This window comes from Dendrobates tinctorius, unplaced genomic scaffold, assembly GCF_039654945.1.
Source record: "Dendrobates tinctorius isolate UK_male_01 unplaced genomic scaffold, ASM3965494v1 ptg000008l, whole genome shotgun sequence".
NCBI classification, from domain to species: Eukaryota; Metazoa; Chordata; class Amphibia; order Anura; family Dendrobatidae; genus Dendrobates; species Dendrobates tinctorius.
In genome coordinates, this window is record NW_027361676.1 from 44,822,641 (window position 1) to 44,836,443 (window position 13,803).

Below are 13,803 nucleotides of genomic sequence, written 5' to 3' on the forward strand. Positions count from 1 at the left end.
GAAGAAGTTTGTTGAGCCAGTTGTGCCTGAGGTGGCACCTCTGGACCCTGTTTTGGTTGAAGGTAACTTGGAATATGAGGTAGAGAAAATTCTGGATTCCCGTCTGGCTAGACGGAGACTCCAGTATTTGGTTAAGTGGAAGGGTTATGGTCAGGAGGAAAATTCCTGGGTCTCTGCCTCTGATATTCATGCCAAAAGATTGGTGCGTGCCTTTCATCGGGCTCACCCTGATCGCCCTGGTAGCGTTGTTGAGGGTTCGGTGACCCCTCCTCAAGGGGGGTACTGTTGTGAGTTCATTCTCCCCTCCTTCACTGAGGCCTGGTGAACTTCCTATTCTAGTGAAGGAAGGTAGTGAGCCGGATTATCAGGCACCTGGGACTAATGAAGACGATTGGCTGAGTGGAGTCACTGACTGGATTTAAGGCAGCCTACACCCTTTCTGCCCTGCGGGTGATTTCTCTGTGGACTCTTGGACACCAGTCTGATTCCTGCTCTCCTAAAGCTAAGTTTTCTGTTTTGCCTTTTTTCATTTAAGATTTGTTTTTGTTTTTCTTGCTTTTTGGATTCTGCCACTCCCTGCTGGAGTGTGCAGTGTTCCGTTAGCTCTGTCTTCTGAAAGTACCTGAGTGCTGATTTAGTTTTTGAAGCTTAGTTGCTTCAGGGCCATTTTTATATCAGCTTGTTGATAGTTGCCAACTTCTCTGTTTTTTCTGGACTTAGCTTGTATTTCTGTTTCTGCCTCCTATGGTGACTGTTATGATTGGGAAAATGAACTCACAACACCGATCGCTGCTCACCGCTTTGTCTGCCGGGTCCCTCTGTCAGTGACGTTATGCAGAGGGCACGGCGTGCACTAACTACATCACCATGCCCTCTGACCTGAACATCAGAGACAGAGGATGTGGAGGAGAGGACAGAGCAGCGCACAACGATGGACCGGGGACAGGTGAATATAGCTTATACTTACCCCCTCCTGGCATGGTCTCTGCAGCCCCCCTGCTTCTCCCGGTCTCAGGCTCCTTTCTTAAGCGGTCACGTGGTACCGCTCATTAAAGTCATAAATATGCACATATTCATGACTTTAATTAGCGGTACCATGTGACCGCTGAAGGAAGGAGCCTGAGGCCAGGAGAAGAAGGGGGGCTGCAGACACCGCGCCAAGAGGGGTAAGCCGAGAGGGGGACTTTCAGCCCCAAAAATGGGCTGAAAATCTCGGCTTATATGCAAGTATATATGGTAGATGACACTTTGTTATAGTAAAATATAGGTTTATTGACTAACAAGACTACGCTTAAATCACAATAAAACAGTACAATAGCACACGTCAGTACATACAGTATATGAATCAATATGAAACAGACATACTACTTTACTTGCAATACATGAAAACACCCATAAAAAAACCTTTACCCACTCATTTATAAAAACACACAAACACACAACACAAGCGAAAACTCTTCACCGTGTATTACCTGTCCACACTTCTCTACCTATCTTAGTTCACAATATAACGATTTTCATGCAAACAAAACACAACAACAAATTAAAAACAGTCTGGGCGTGAGATCGGCATTATAAAAGGGGGTTAGATCTATCATATTGTAGTCTCTTTCTTTTCCGGTTCCTTAGTGTTGTCCTGTTTCCCACTTTTTTCCTTGTACTAAAATATACATGTTACTTTGCACATACGCACACTGATTAAATGACACTTTGTTATTGTAAAATATAACAAGTTAATTGACTAACAAGACTACACTTAAATCACAATAAAACAGTATAGTATTAGCATGTCAGTACATATACGAATCAATATGAAATCCATATATTAATTTATACACAGTTGCAATGCGTGAAAACACCCATAAAAATACCTTTAACCACTCTCTTATAAAGACACACAAACACACAACACAAGCAGTCACCTCCCACCATGACAGTACTGACTGTACTTATTACTGAGATGACGCAGGCCTATAACACAAAGAGGGTTATTGGCTTAAGAAAGTGTAAGGGTATAAATAGTGGAAGACAGAGGAGTAGGATTTGATGCTTTTAAGGATCTGGGTCTGCTTGTGGTCCAGGAAGTGTTTATGGTGGATTCTCTTCTTTCTGTGTGTGCTTGTTTACTGTCTATGTCCTGAGCTTTCATGGTTACCTGGGCTTCCTAGGTGTTCTGAGGCTTCGTCCATCTCCCAAGCTCCTGCCTATCTTTTTGGGTATCTTTTTATCTACATTTCTGTCATTGACTATGTGTCTTTTCCTGTTTATTCTTGTCACCTTGTTCTGATGGAATGTGTTTGTTTATTTCCAAATATGGAAAGTTGTAATTTGCCATATTTGTATCCTGCATTTATGACTGTCCCAAAGCCGCTGCCACAGGTTTGAAGCAGGTGCACAAAGGAACTGGTTTTGTAAATGATAATGACCATCTCCTTGTGTATTCCATCACAAATGCCTGACAGTTTTACCAAAGGCCCTAGGATGCAAAGCTACCTATCTAGGTCTGTACCTAAATGTGTTGATGGTATAGTGTTCTTATGTCTAAACACCTGACCACCCTTCCTCCTGGGGCAAATATAGGAATGTCACAGGAATTTCCTAAGCTGGGGTGAACATGCAAAACCAAGCTAATATTTTCCAAGTGGAATGAAATGTTGACAGCAAGAACATGAGGGAAAATACTTATAAACATTTAGTATATATCAGTGTATATGCATATCAAATCTTTATATCCCTGTCCACACATACATTTGAATATCAGAGATTTCTACCCTTTACAACCCCCTAAATTTAAATAATAAAAACAAAACATGAAACCAGTTTTGGCTACTTTCTCCTCCACCTGTTCTGCCTTCACCATGACATTCAGTCCTCCTGTACTTGGATGTCCGCCTATTGGTTCAAGATTTTTTTTGCAGGGCAATTGTCCTTCTCTTACCCCTATTTTGCTTTTGTTTGCAGCTCCCTAGCCCTTACTATGATTTTATAGCCATTTTAAACCACCAAACTTTGGGTCCCCATTGACTTCTATTGGGCTCGGGATCAAATTTGAATGTCGAACAGAACTTTAAACTACAGTTTGACAGAACCCGACGAATCCAAACATATATGGTCCACTCATCCCTAATTGTGAAGCATAATCCTTAAGTTACCCATGTATGTGTCAAACAGATAGTAAACAAATTTTATTTAATGTCAAATATGTATTTTACATGTTCATCATGACTTTCATTCCTTTGGTCCTATCCAGTCTCTAAATGATGGAAGAGGCAGTCTGACAATATTCAATTAGACATCATATGCAAATTGCCTATTCAGAAAAAAAGAGGACTTGAACTCTATAGCGCCATCTGTTGGTAGTAGCGATCCTACAAGTCACAATCAACCCTGTAACGAGTCTTGTAATATGACTTAGGATAAAAGCCAAATCAGAATCTCAATTTGCAGACACGGTGTTTCGAGCTATTGGCTTTCGTCAGTGCAAAGTATTAGAACTGATTTGGCTAGGTGAGAGGCTCTGGACTAAGGGGTAAGGACATCAACACAGTCTAAGACTGTGTTGATGTCCTTACCCCTTAGACTGTGTGCACACGGTGCAGTTTCTGCTGCGTTTCCGCAGCGGTTTTGCCCCTGCGGAAACGCAGCAGTTCCGCTGACCAAGTACAGTACAATGAAACCCTATGGGGTTTCAAAAACGCTGTGCTGATGCTGCGTTTTTTTCCACGTGGTTTTGCTGCGGTTTACAAACCGCAGCATGTCAATTGTTTGTGCGGTTTCCGCAGCCGTTTCATACCTCTACCATAGCAGAGGTGTGAAACCGCAGGGCAAAACCGCAGACCAAACCGCAGGAAAACCGCAGGTCACTTTACCTGCAGTTTTACCGGCGTTTCTGCGTGGAAAAAACCGCAGTGGAATCCACAACGTGTGCACATAGCCTCCTATGAGGCTGCAATTCTCAGACGCTTTATTGCATGGAAGCTAAATGATTAGAAAATGGGGGGGAAGCCAGCACTGCTTAAGGTTAGGACACATAAATTGGAGTGCATATGCACATAATGTCTAGCTGTATTCAAAAATGAGATATTTAGCAAAAAAATTGATCAATTCAATTGAGCCACCCCGCCGCGCCAAGGCAATCTCATATGGGGGGTCCTACTCTATATATTTTTAATAAATGCTGTGCCATTACGGCCTCCTAAATACATTTAGAGCATGACCACATCAAGTGCAATCTGTACCTGAACATTACTGGATCGCTCCCATGAAGCCAGATGGAGCAAGTGCAGATGAAGGCCAACCAGGTATGAACACAGACATATCAGGAATGGCCTCCACACATTGCCTGACCAGCAAACATAGATGAAGGGCGATGTTGGTCCAGACACAGGTGCACAATTAAATAAAGCTTGGGGCAGGGTGGGGCTGCCGTGTGTGTGCACAGCAGCCTAATCCATCACAATGAACACAGAAAAATTATGGCGGACATAACCAAGCGTGCACGGCAACAGTGGTGGTGAGCCACAAACCAACAACAAGAAAATAGGGGGGGAAGCCAGCACTGCTTAAGGTTAGGATGCATAAATTGGAGTGCATATGCACATAATGTCTAGCTGTATTCAAAAATGAGATATTTAGCAAAAAAATTGATCAATTCAATTGAGCCACCCCGCCGCGCCAAGGCAATCTCATATGGGGGGTCCTACTCTATATATTTTTAATAAATGCTGTGCCATTACGGCCTCCTAAATACATTTAGAGCATGACCACATCAAGTGCAATCTGTACCTGAACATTACTGGATCGCTCCCATGAAGCCAGATGGAGCAAGTGCAGATGAAGGCCAACCAGGTCTGAACACAGACATATCAGGAATGGCCTCCACACATTGCCTGACCAGCAAACATAGATGAAGGGCGATGTTGGTCCAGACACAGGTGCACAATTAAATAAAGCTTGGGGCAGGGTGGGGCTGCCGTGTGTGTGCACAGCAGCCTAATCCATCACAATGAACACAGAAAAATTATGGCGGACATAACCAAGCGTGCACGGCAACAGTGGTGGTGAGTCACAAACCAACAACAAGAAAATAGGGGGGGAAGCCAGCACTGCTTAAGGTTAGGACGCATAAATTGGAGTGCATATGCACATAATGTCTAGCTGTATTCAAAAATGAGATATTTAGCAAAAAAATTGATCAATTCAATTGAGCCACCCCACCGCGCCAAGGCAATCTCATATGGGGGGTCCTACTCTATATATTTTTAATAAATGCTGTGCCATTACGGCCTCCTAAATACATTTAGAGCATGACCACATCAAGTGCACACACACGGCAGCCCCACCCTGCCCCAAGCTTTATTTAATTGTGCACCTGTGTCTGGACCAACATCGCCCTTCATCTATGTTTGCTGGTCAGGCAATGTGTGGAGGCCATTCCTGATATGTCTGTGTTCAGACCTGGTTGGCCTTCATCTGCACTTGCTTCATCTGGCTTCATGGGAGCGATCCAGAAATGTTCAGGTACAGATTGCACTTGATGTGGTCATGCTCTAAATGTATTTAGGAGGCCATAATGGCACAGCATTTATTAAAAATATATAGAGTAGGACCCCCCATATGAGATTGCCTTGGCGTGGCGGGGTGGCTCAATTGAATTGATCAATTTTTTTGCTAAATATCTCATTTTTGAATACAGCTAGACATTATGTGCATATGCACTCCAATTTATGCGTTCTAACCTTAAGCAGTGCTGGCTTCCCCCTCTATTTTCTTGTTGTTGGTTTGTGGCTCACCACCACTGCTGCCGTGCACGCTTGGTTATGTCCGCCATAATTTTTCTGTGTTCATTGTGATGGATTAGGCTGCTGTGCACACACACGGCAGCCCCACCCTGCCCCAAGCTTTATTTAATTGTGCACCTGTGTCTGGACCAACATCGCCCTTCATCTATGTTTGCTGGTCAGGCAATGTGTGGAGGCCATTCCTGATATGTCTGTGTTCAGACCTGGTTGGCCTTCATCTGCACTTGCTTCATCTGGCTTCATGGGAGCGATCCAGAAATGTTCAGGTACAGATTGCACTTGATGTGGTCATGCTCTAAATGTATTTAGGAGGCCGTAATGGCACAGCATTTATTAAAAATATATAGAGTAGGACCCCCCATATGAGATTGCCTTGGCGTGGCGGGGTGGCTCAATTGAATTGATCAATTTTTTTGCTAAATATCTCATTTTTGAATACAGCTAGACATTATGTGCATATGCACTCCAATTTATGCGTTCTAACCTTAAGCAGTGCTGGCTTCCCCCTCTATTTTCAAGCTAAATGATTACATTTTTTTTACCATCACAATATCATTTAATTAAAACACTGGAAAACAAAGAATCAGTCTTTACTTAGAGAAATAATTACAACTTTATTAAAACCTTCATTGAAGTAAGTGTTAGTATCCATGAAGTAAATGAGCATCATTTATTATCTACAAATGTACTAAGTATAGATTTTCATCGCTGCAATAGGCACAAATAAACTAGTAAGTAGATGATCATGAGGCACGACAGATCTACACATAAGATGCACTGAACCTCATAACTCAGATGGAAAACATTAGAAAGAAGACATTGCATTCTTTCTGTAACTGTGAGAGAGATTCACTACAGATGATTGAATCTTTTTACATTCAGATTCATCAGATACGACACATTTTTCCCAAATACTTTTATTTGCAACAAATGGATTCACTGTGAATTGTAATATTTCAAAAACTCAAATTTCCCTAAAAAGATGTGTGTAGTAGTAATGTGCGGATCATTTGAAATTCACATTTGGCTACTTTACCAAATTTTCCCAAAGATTTTGTTTTGCAGAAAATAGATTCATGTGAATCGCATAATTCAAAGTCCTCTAATTACCTAGAAAAGATGGGTGGAACACAGGGAGTATTCCTTGGAGTCAATTAAGCATGTTTTGAGCTTTGTAATGCAAACACAGCCTTCTCAATAAAGGCTTCCACCTATCTGTCTAGGGAAACCTCTGTTGGCAACCAGAGGTAATCAACAGCATTTATATCAGTAAACTGCAGTATCAGACTGTAAAGCCATGTAATTAGAATCCTGATGCCAATAATCGACTCACTTATTGTGCAGCAAGTGTGAAATAGCACTGGGCATTTTTTTTGTTTTTGCTAATCACGCAAATCAAATTGAAAATGGTTTAAACTGTGGACCTATAGACTGCAACAAATTTAGCTCAAATTACATTATGCATTAAGTGACCCATTCATTTCTATTGTGCAAAACTCTAAGGTCTCCAACGACTGTACCTAACTCCTTTAAAGCTTTGTAACACAGGCTGCTCACAGTGATCTCATAATAGAAACTGATTGTAATAGTGTAGTAACCATTAGCTTATTGAACAATACAGTGCACTGATAGAATTTTCATGTTTTTCTTTTAAGTAAAAATAATAGTCCAAAAATTATCCTTAGTAATTTGTATTTAGGCAGATTTCTCTTTCTGAAATGCTCGCTCAAAATTTTGAAAAATAACTAGGGACGAGGGACCCGTGGAAGTTTAGGTTTGTCTGTTTCATTCGAATCTTAGTCCAAAGTTTTGTTCAGATATGAGAGCTTTACCCAAACTTGCCCCCCAAACCCAAACCCCTTATAAGTCAAAGCGAACCCTTACCTTGGTGCTGTAAAATGGTCATAGTAAGGGCTATGGGGCTATACAAGGAAGCAAAGTTGGGGTAAAAGCAGGCAATTTTCCTGCAAACAAATGTGGATAGGAAAATTACTTAAAAAAAATATTAAAAATAATCTTGAACCAGGAGGCAAAGGTCCAAGTTGAGAAGTGGGACATAGCCTGGCGTGTGTAGTTTACTGTAGTTTGTTATTAAATAAATGGAAAAAAATGACCTTGGATCCCACCTATTTTTAATAACCAGCCATGGGAAAGCAGACATTTCTGAGTTGGTCTTCTTCTGCTGGGAAAGGGTCAATATCCTTAGAACTTCTCAGCCAATTAATATCAGCCCTCAGTTGTCTGCTTTTCCTTTGCTAGTTATCAAAAATGGGGGACCTAAAACAAAAATACCTTATATATCATCCCTGAGGAAGAAGTGATTTAAACTTCGAAACGCGTTGGGAAATTAATAAAACATCGATCTTTTAATGCACGAGTACTGGTGTGTCAAGCAGCGCACGAAATCCATAAAAAGGTCCATTAAACTATAAGTCCATAGAATGCAGGACAGAATCATTGAACATTATGGGAACCACAATGGATTATGTTGCAGCTGCTGGGATTATTTTTTAATATGAAATGCGCTTGCATTGTTACCTATGATCGGGTCCATGTGGTTCGATATATGTTTGGTGTTGTAGTCAGCTATATTATAAGATTTGCACAGCAAAATCTATACCTTTTTAGATTTAAAGACTCTTTTTTTGTTTTTTAGCTTTCTGGAGACATTAATGATTATTGTCAAAAACAGAGTGGTTCTTTTACCTCATTTGGGGTCTTCCTAGTTATTTCATTTTTTTGAATACCCAGTGAATTTGATATTTTAAATTAAAGGGCTATTCCAGGAAAATGAAAAGCATTCACCTGGACATAGACTCATAAACTATAAAGCTAATATCAAAGTAATTTTGTTGAGCTCACTAAATCCAAATTTTAATGTTTATTTTCATCTTGTCAGTATAAACAGGTTAAAAAAACATGGGAGGACAAGCATTGCTTGGACTAGAGCCTTAAGGTACTGTCACACTAAGCGATATCGCTAGCAATATCGCTATAACTTGTGACGTTATAGCGATATTGCTAGCGATATCGCTGTGTCTGATACTTACCAACGACCGCTCCCCCGCTGGTTATCGCTGATCGCGCGAGAGCGTTCAGGACCGCTTCTCGTCGTCAGCTTCCTGCGGCGCTTCCTGTGGAGAGACGAGCGACGAGCGTGGACGCGGGCGGGAGGACACAGGATCGCCTAGCGTGACAGGTAAGTAGCGACCCCCGTCCCCAGCGATGTCGCTGGTGAGATCTGCCTGTGTGGCAGCTCACTAGCGACCACTTAGCGATGTACCAGCGATCCTGACCGCGTCATATTGCTGGTCTGGATCGCTGGTACATCACTAAGTGTGACAGTACCTTTACAAAATTTCCTGAGGACGTAAAACATCCACAGGCTGAGATCTTGTTCTCCCATGACCTTTTAACCTGTTTGCATGGAGAAGATGAAATATAGGATTCAGATATGTCTCTACAAATTAAAATCTTTCAACAGTTTTGCCTTATTAGTACCTGAAGCCTGAAGATGTACACATATATATGAATCAGTTAATACACCTACCGCATTGATTTAATGCAATCAGTCAAGTTGCTCACCATTCCCATAACTGTCAGTAGGAATTATAATTTTCTTCTAAAGACAGTTCAATGCAAACAAATTGAAGACATCTATGTGTCCACATATTGAAAATAATCATGATAAAAATGAGCCATATTTTTCAAGTATCTACTAGCAATATCTTTCTATAGAAGTGCTGTGCTCAGAAACATGTTTTGTATCCTTTTTGAAAGAAAACTATGTCTGTATACTTTTCTGATATATTTTGTGAGCATGATGTGAATAGAGTTTTATTTTTGCCGCTGGGAGTTGGTACAAGGTTTATAGATTTGCTTAGATTTACTGCAATAATGCATAGTTCTGCTTAGCAAAGCAGCATGAGGATTTACTAAAAAATAACTACTTGTGCAGTTGAATCACATGCTTCATCCATACTAGCCACCATACACATCAACCGTAAATCCATTTGCATTTTTTATTTTGCATTTTTTACTGGACTTCTTGACTGCACAGCACATTACTGATACATGTAAGATATCCTTTACTCATAAGGCTCATATTGAAGAAAGTAAGTTGACTATAATTAACTTTACAGATTGTTTTCCTCACTATTATGTTTTAGCAAATTCCATAACATAGTAGTGGGAATGTCCATAAAAAAAACATTTGTTTTCAACTCTGTTGATGAGATACGGGACACTGAAATTACTGGTGCCTAATATGCTTATCATTCCGCTGGGCATTACATTTCATTCAGCTCTGTGAGTGTGAACTTTCACCTAACTACGATGCTATCCAATAATAAAAAGTCAGAATCCAAATGTAAGAAAAAGTAGACCATTGACGTCAGGAAATGAGCCAGCTTGGTCTCCCGTGATAACACTCAAGCCACCCTCTTTCATTAACTTTAACACTTACCTTCTGTCTTTGGCTTCTCCCACGAAGATCCTCACTCTGATGCTATAGTCCACTTCTTTTTCCAGCACTTTACTAACAGGATGTGCAAAGATGAAAGCGTGGTCATGTAAGACATATTCCTGACCTCAATGGGCATTTAATTTAGATCAGCACTGTAGGCACATTCTTTTTCTTACCTTTGGATGCTTCTTTTAATAATTAGTCAGCTTCATTGTAGAATGAAAGTACATGCCCACTGAGCTGAACAAATACCGTATATACTCGAGTATAAGTTGAGTTTTTCAGTCCCCTTTTGGGGCTGAAAAAGACCCCCCTCAACTTATATTCGGGTCACGGTGCCAACTTACCTGGGCCCCGTCATCTCCGCGGTCCCAGTCGTCTCCGCGGTCCCCGGTGTTCGTCTGCGGACCCCTGCAGCGTCCTGGCGGCGGCGGCGGGTGATGATAGGGCCGCGGCAGCATTCAAAATCTCTGTGCGCCGCTCTCTCCCGTCCTCCGGCAGTGACGTGCAGGGGGCGCGATGACGTGGAAAGCACGCGCCCTCTGCCTGAGTCACTGAAGAACCGGCGACGCTCAGGAGCAGCTGTCATCAACGTAGGTGAGTATATAGTGGTTTTTTTTTTTTTCTTTTTAAATTCCAGCAGGGGCAGCGGCAGCGGCAGCAACATGATAGGATTACCAGTAATCCTATCACTTTGGGGGCAGCATTTCGGTATTTGGGCCACCATTCACTGTGCAGCATTTATGGGGGCATATGTTGTGCAGCGTTATTTTGGCCACCATTCACTGTGCAGCATTTTGGGGGCATACTGTATGTTGTGCAGCATTATTTGGGCCAGCATTCTCTGTGCAGCATTTTGGGGGCATACTGCATGTTGAGCACCATTATTTGGGCCAGCAATCACTGTGCAGCATTTTGGGGGCATACTGCATGTTGAGCAGCATTATTTGGGCCAGCATTCACTGTGCAGCATTTTGGGGGCATACTGCACGTTGAGCAGCATTATTTGGGCCAGCATTCACTGTGCAGCATTTTGGGGGCATACTGTATGTTGTGCAGCATTAAATTTACCAGTATCTTCGGCAATTCCCACCCTAGACTTATACTCGAGTCAATAAGTTTTCCCAGGTTTTTGAGGCAAATTTAGGGGGGTCGATTTATACTCGGATCGACTTATACTCGAGTATATACGGTACCTTTTTGAAAGCAAAGAAAATTATACATAAGGTGCCAGTTAGAAATGAGCGACTTTGCCTTCTTTCGCAAAAGTCGGGTCTAACAAAATCAGCGGACTATAGGGAAAAGTCAGAGGCAGACTGAAACATGAAACCCAATGCAAGTCAATGGGGAAGCAAAGTCGGCAGGGAGTGGAAGACAGTAAACACACCTACAGTGCCCATTTCAATGCCAAAAACATCAATTCTTAAAACTGAAGCTTGTCAACCTTAATTTACTTCCTAATAATAGTTACGCATTGAAAACTGGGGGTTATTTGGCTAAAGTTGTGGGGGGGTTGGGCTGGCTCCAGGTTTTCGTGTGCCCTGGGCCAAAGAGTTTCAGTGCGCCCCTTTAACACATACCACAACTCATGATGCTCCGATACGCCACAGAAATATAGGTATAGTACAATGACACATACTTCACTGCTTACATGACATGACTAGTGCTGAGCATTCCGATACCGCAACTATCGGGTATCGGCCGATATTCGCGGTATCAGAATTCTGATACTGAGTTCCCATACTTTTAGCATATCGAATACCGGAATCGGAAGTTCCCATAATGCTATGAGCCAGTTTGATTTGATTCAGCCAATGACAATCCTCAGAAGTGTGGGCACATCCTGTTAGGCATGTAGGCATGTTAAGTAATGGCATGGCTGTGATTGGCTGCTGAAATGATGTCATGATGCACTATAAAAGCTGCCGCCGCCGCAGCCATTTCGGGTTCACTCTGCTGTGAATTCAGTTAGGGACAGGCTGCTGTTCAAGACTCTGAGGGACAGTTAGATATAGCGATTTTCCAAATCATATTGTGCTTTACCCAGGCTACATAATAAACCACTGTAGCTTTCTTTTGCCTTGCAGCAGTGTTCACAGCTGTCTGCAAGGTCTGTGTGAGTGCAGCTCATGCTGTGTAGTGTGTCCTGCAGCCACGTCTGGTTGTAGGCCGCTCAGCGTGTGTCACTGCCTCATACACATTTTTCTTTTTTTGCAGCTCATTTTTCATTCTCCTATTAGTGTGCATCCATCCGTATCCATCTACATTGGTTGGTTGCAAACACTATAGGAGTAGACAGCGCAGCCTCTCTGCAGCCTTTCAGTGCTAGTGCCCAGTTTTCTGCACTGTTCACGGCTGTCTGAGAGGTCTCTGTGTGTGAGTGCAGCTCAAGCTGTAATGTGACCTGCAGCTACGTCTGGTTGTAGGCCGCTCAGCTTGCGTCACTGCCACATACATATTTTTGTTTTATTGCAGCTCATTTTTCATTCTCCTATTAGTGTTCATCCATCCGTATCAATCTACATTGGTTGGTTGCAAACACTATATAGGAGTAGATAGAGGAGCCTTTTTGCTGGCTTGTGCCCTTCAGCCGCAGCCAGATTAGTATTACCCTATTTTTTGGAGCCTCATCTTTTGCATTGTAGGTTACCTTCCTGCATTGTAATAGCTCCAAAAAGTTTGTGATACTATCGCTTTCAAATCTTTGGTCACATCCTTTTTGTTTTTTTGAAAAAAAACCCACATAAATAATGTTCACCAAATACTCCACTTGACAGTTGTGTAGGCCACATTAGCTCATATTAAAGTGTAGTCCACACACTTTATAAAATTAGTGTTTCTTATACCTGTTAGCAGCTGTTCAGGAATAAGCACACTAAGCCCCCCCTTTGTACTTTTCTGCCTATCTTTATCAGTCTACCAAGATGAAGAAGGCAGGGAGTAAGGCACATGTGCGTGGGCGTGGAGTTTCAGCAGGGAGAGGACGTGGGGATTCTGCAGGGAGAGGATGTGGGGATTCTATGCCTGCTGCGGGCACCAGTGAGTCAGCATCCCCCAGTTTTACCAGGCAACAGTCCTTTATGCGCAGCTTTGTAGGACCTCGACGTACGCCACTGCTGCGGGAGGAACAGATTGATGCCAATGTCGGAGGGATGGCAGCTAACGCATCGACTTCAATGACTTCCACGTCCTCTCAGGGCCAGAGCACTGAAGAGCAACCATCTGTCTCTTCACCACCTGCCAATTTGCCCAGGCAGTCAGAGAGCCCTGGACAGGAGCCATCACAGTCTCTACTTCTGTTCTCTGAATCTGTTAGCTTGGAAAGAGGGGGCCAGCCAAGCAGCATTCAAGAATGTGAAGAAGAGGGAGTATGCAGTTGCTTTGTCCCTCTGAATCTGAAGAGGCGGGTGGGCCTGTGCCTATGGTCAGCACACCTCAGCACGCATCAGATGATGACGAGACTCAGGTGCCACTTTCTGGTGCATACGGTGCTGGTGAGACTACCCAGGAGAAGCAGGTGTTTGAAGAGGGGAGTGT